Raw genomic sequence first — 6000 nt, forward strand, 5'->3', positions numbered from 1 at the left:
TATGGGATTTAAAGGGAACCTCCAGTTGTAAACATCTTCTCATAAATGAACAGTACAGGTAAGTATAATAAATAGAGATGAGCGAACACTATTCGGATCAGCCGATCCGAACAGCACGCACCCATAGAAATGAATGGAAGCACCTGTGACGCTGACTTTGCCGGCAGCCGGCCGGCGTCACAGGTGCTTCCATTCATTTCTATGGGAGCGTGCTGTTTGGATCGGCTGATCCGAACAGCGTTCGCTCATCTCTAATAATAAACTTTGTAATAAATCTTATTAAGGAGATCTCTTTCCTTTCTCACTTATTAAGCGGCTCTCCTGCTACTTCTCTTCATCTTATATCCATGTTATATCACACATACAACTCTATGGAGCAGGGAGGGGTTGAGTAGGATTCTCCTGCCATCTGGTTAATTGATATATTGCTTCATTCTGTGCTCTCACAGCTTCTTATCTACAAACTAGTAGTGATAAAAAGCAAGGAATAACAGATTATCAGAGCAGCAATTATTAGTGTGTCTTTTCTAGCCCCCCTTTCCTCTTGGTAGACTTATATGGAGAAAGTAATGGCCAGAAAATTGGAGAAGAAATCATATTTTTTTTGTCCGCGGCATGTCATTTATTGCTGTGAGTTTTACCTATTGATTTCAACCTTTTCAATGGTAAGTAATAATAATAATTATTAGAAAAAACTTTCCTTGTGGATAGATGCATCCTCTTAGTGTCTCTACACTGTATATTGTCCCCTCAGTGGCCCCCACACAGTATATTGTATCCTATAGAGCTCTCATGCTCCGTATAATGCTGCCTTGGGACCCCCACACTGTGTATTGCCACCAGCCCTCACACAGGGATAAGAGTGAGTGGTGAGTATTAGAGATGAGCGAACAGTGTTCTATCGAACACATGTTCGATCGGATATCAGGCTGTTCGATGTGCTCGATTCGAATCGAACATCACGTGGCAAACTCCAAAAAAATTTGATTCCCCTCCCACCTTCCCTGGCGCTTTTTTTGCACCAATAACAGCGTAGGGGAGGTGGGACAGGAACTATGACAACGGGGGCATTGAAAAAAATCGGAAAAAGTCATTGGCTGCCGAAATCAGGTGACCTCCATTTTAGACGAATAGTGGATTTCAAATCCGGGTCATATGAGAATGTGAACTTTGTGACTAAGAGATAGGGATAGCTGTAGAGGCAGGGATAGCTAGGGATAACCTTTATTTATGTGGGAATGTTATTAAAAATAACTTTTTGGGGCTCTATCGGGTGTGTAATTGTGATTTTTGTGACATAAACTTTTTCCCATAGGAATGCATTGGACAGCGCTTATTGGCCAGAGTACGGAATTCGACCAATCAGCGCTGGCTCTGCTGGAGGAGGCGGAGTCTAAGATCGCTCAACACCAGTCTCCATTCAGGTCCGACCTTAGACTCCGCCTCCTCCGGCAGAGCCAGCGCTGATTGGCCGAAGGCTGGCCAATGCATTCCTATGGGTATGCAGAGACTTAGCAGTGCTGAGCCAGTTCTGCTCAACTACACCGTGTGCTGGTCAGCCCATCTGATATAGCAGAGCCGAGTGTGCACACTCGGCTCTGCTACATCAGATGTAGCAGAGTCGAGGGTGCACTGGAACCCTTATGCACACTCGGCTCTGCTACATCAGATGTAGCAGAGCCGAGGGTGCACTAGAACCCTTATGCACACTCGGCTCTGCTACATCTGATGGGCTGACCGGCACACGGTGTAGTTGAGCAGAACTGGCTCAGCACTGCTAAGTCTCTGCATTCCCATAGGAATGCATTGGCCAGCCTTCGGCCAATCAGCGCTGGCTCTGCCGGAGGAGGCGGAGTCTAAGGTCGGACCTGAATGGAGACTGGTGTGGAGTGATCTTAGACTCCGCCTCCTCCAGCAGAGCCAGCGCTGATTGGTCGAATTCCGTACTCTGGCCAATGCATTCTATTAGCCCGATGAAGTAGAGCTGAATGTGTGTGCTTAGCTCAACTACGCCGGTGGAGTAGTTGAGCAAAGCACACACATTCAGCTCTACTTCATCGGGCTAATAGAATGCATTGGCCAATCAGCGCTGGCCAATGCATTCTATTAGCGTGAGCTGAGTTTGTACAGGGGTTCTTGTGCACACTCGGCTCTGCTATATCAGATGGGCTGACCGGCACACGGTGTAGTTGAGCAGAACTGGCTCAGCACTGCTAAGTCTCTGCATACCCATAGGAATGCATTGGCCAGCCTTCGGCCAATCAGCGCTGGCTCTGCCGGAGGAGGCGGAGTCTAAGGTCGGACCTGAATGGAGACTGGTGTGGAGCGATCTTAGACTCCACCTCCTCCAGCAGAGCCAGCGCTGATTGGTCGAATTCCGTACTCTGGCCAATCAGCACTTTCCAATGCATTCCTATGGGGAAAAGTTAGCTTGCGAAAATCGCAAGCTGACAGTGATTTCCATGAAATAAAGTGACTTATATGCCCCCAGACATGCTTCCCCTGCTGTCCCAGTGTCATTCCAGGGTGTTGGTATCATTTCCTGGGGTGTCATAGTGGACTTGGTGACCCTCCAGACACGGATTTGGGTTTCCCCCTTAACGAGTATATGTTCCCCATAGACTATAATGGGGTTCGAAACCCGTTCGAACACACGAACAGTGAGCGGCTGTTCGAATCGAATTTCGAACCTCGAACATTTTAGTGTTCGCTCATCTCTAGTGAGTATACTTGTCAATACTCACCTCTCTTAGGACTTCCTTCTTTGCAGTGCCAGAACCAGGAGCACAGAAGGACATATGTTTCCGATAAACCATACATATCAGCAGCTGTGCCTGGTATCCCAACTTACACCATTCTAGCTTCATCACATATGGATGGAGACGCCCCTTTGGAGAAAACCTATTGTTTAACACGATATGGTTGTCGTTACCTTGGATGTACAGTCCTGTTCCAAAGATCTGTGGGAAGGTATTATCATGTGAACGAAACTGACCAGCCTGAGACTTCCTCTGAAAAGTACAAAGACGCTGGATTATTCACTCAGGAGATACGGATCCTAGTATTTGTTCCTTGGGTCAATCAAGTATGAAAAGTAGCTCTCCTTCAAATGGAAGAAACCTCTGTCATATCAGCCAAACCAGACATATCTCCATAATGAAGAGAAACTCATCTATATACAGCTTTCTCCAAAGATTTCATTTGCATATTGACAACGATATCTAGGCAACAGAGGCACCTGAAATATAATCTTACTAATATTATAAAGGTGAAAGTATGTGTGTTTGGATGTTTGTTCCTCAATCACACCTACACGGGCGAACGGATTTGTCTGAAAATGCGCACATACATACCTTGGGTCCCGGATTGAATGGTAGGCTACATGGAATTCCCGTAGACCACCACAATTCACTCCTGTGCCAGATGCTTCTCGCAGTTCAATTCGCTGCAGGACCTGGCACGCTGTAGGACCTGGGATGACGTCATCCCAGCCCCTTCAGCAGCTCACCTGATTGGGTGCCGCTTCTCTATGTGAGCGGAGTTATCGTCCGGACGCCGTCCACACCAACATGGCATCTCTGAGAGGTCCGGAGCGTCCTGCACAAGGGCCTCTATTCTGGGGCAGCGACAAGTCCATACGCTGCCCCACCTGTGTGGCCTCACCAAGGAACTGCAGTACTTTGCCGCGGCCGGACAGGGGGTCGCCTGCGCCGCGCTCTGGAATGCCAGTTCAGCCAGCTGTCCCTCAGCATCTGCCGTCTCTGAACACTACAAGTCGGAACATCGGAGCACGGGAAGCCCAGAGTGTGGTGAGGCCGGGGCCACAGGTTGGTAGGGGGAAAGGGGACACACAGTCGGCAGGGTCTGGTGGGGGAAATGGGGGCACGGAGTAGGAGGAAGGAGTGACCACATGGGGAAGCGGGTTGGGACAAAGGGGGGTGGCGGGCGCCAGGAGGGAGAGGAGGTAAAGAGTTCCAGCGGGCCGCAGGGTGGGGGGGCACGGGGTAGGTTAAACGGGAGAAGAGAGCATGGGGTAGGGGGAAAAAGGGGGCACGGAGTAGGTAACACGGGAGAAGGGGGCATGGGGTTAGGGGGGAAGGGGCACGTTCCTGGGGGGCAAAGGGGCACGGGGTAGAAGGAAGGAGTGACCACATGGGGAAGCGGGTAGGGAGAAAGGGGGGGTGGCGGGTGCCAGTAGGGAGAGGAGGTAAACAGTTCCAGTGGGCCGCAGGGTAGGCCCTGAGGGTCCATGGACCCACAGGTGTAGGAAGGGCCCGCTGCGGACACAAGGCAAAGGAACAAGCCTGCGCACCGCTCCAGGTGGGTCCCGCAGGGGGTCAGGGTTCCACGGATGAAGTCACGGGTAAAAGCTAGTCATATACAGTCCTATGAAAAAGTTTGGGCACCCCTATTAATCTTAATCATTTTTAGTTCTAAATATTTTGGTGTTTGCAACAGCCATTTCAGTTTGATATATCTAATAACTGATGGACACAGTAATATTTCAGGATTGAAATGAGGTTTATTGTACTAACAGAAAATGCGCAATATGCATTAAACCAAAATTTGACCGGTGCAAAAATATGGGCACCTCAACAGAAAAGTGACATTAATATTTAGTAGATCCTCCTTTTGCAAAGATAACAGCCTTTAGTCGCTTCCTGTAGCTTTTAATCAGTTCCTGGATCCTGGATGAAGGGATTTTGGACCATTTCTTTCTACAAAACAATTCAATTCAGTTAAGTTTGATGGTCGCCGAACATGGACAGCCCGCTCTCAAATGATCTGAAAACAAAGATTGTTCAACATAGTTGTTCAGGGGAAGGATACAGAAAGTTGTCTCAGAGATTTAACCTGTCAGTTTCCACTGTGAGGAACATAGTAAGGAAATGGAAGAGCACAGGGACAGTTCTTGTTAAGCCCAGAAGTGGCAGGCCAAGAAAAATATCAGAAAGGCAGAGAAGAAGAATGGTGAGAACAGTCAAGGACAATCCACAGACCACCTCCAAAGAGCTGCAGCATCATCTTGCTGCAGATGGTGTCACTGTGCGTCGGTCAACTATACAGCGCACTTTGCACAAATAGAAGCTGTATGGGAGAGTGATGAGAAAGAAGCCGTTTCTGCACGTACGCCACAAATAGAGTTGCCTGAGGTATGAAAAAGCACATTTGGACAAGGAAGCTTCATTTTGGAAACAAAAATTGAGTTGTTTGGTTATAAAAAAAGGCGTTATGCATGGCGTCCAAAAAGAAACAGCATTCCAAGAAAAACACATGCTACCCACTGTAAAATTTGGTGGAGGTTCCATCATGCTTTGGGGCTGTGTGGCCAATGCCGGCATCGGGAATCTTGTTAAAGTTGAGGGTCGCATGGATTCCACTCAGTATCAGCAGATTTTTGAGAATAATGTTCAAGAATCAGTGACGAAGTTGAAGTTACGCCGGGGATGGATATTTCAGCAAGACAATGATCCAAAACACCGCTCCAAATCCTCAGGCATTCATGCAGAGGAACAATTACAATGTTCTGGAATGGCCATCCCAGTCCCCAGACCTGAATATCATTGAACATCTGTGGGATGATTTGAAGCGGGCTGTCCATGCTCGGCGACCATCTAACTTAACTGAACTTGAATTGTTTGTCCAAAATACCTTCATCCAGGATCCAGGAACTGATTAAAAGCTACAGGAAGCGACTAGAGGCTGTTATCTTTGCAAAAGGAGGATGTACTAAATATTAATGTCACTTTTCTGTTGAGGTGCCCATACTTTTGCACCGGTCAAATTTTGGTTTAATGCATATTGCGCATTTTCTGTTAGTACAATAAACCTCATTTCAATCCTGAAATATTACTGTGTCCATCAGTTATTAGATATATCAAACTGAAATGGCTGCTGCAAATACCAAAATATTTAGAACTAAAAATGATTAAGATTAATAGGGGTGCCCAAACTTTTTCATAGGACTGTATATATATATTACAATTATTATTGATTCCC

The sequence above is a fragment of the Leptodactylus fuscus genome, chromosome 4, assembly GCF_031893055.1.
Source record: "Leptodactylus fuscus isolate aLepFus1 chromosome 4, aLepFus1.hap2, whole genome shotgun sequence".
NCBI lineage: Eukaryota > Metazoa > Chordata > Amphibia > Anura > Leptodactylidae > Leptodactylus > Leptodactylus fuscus.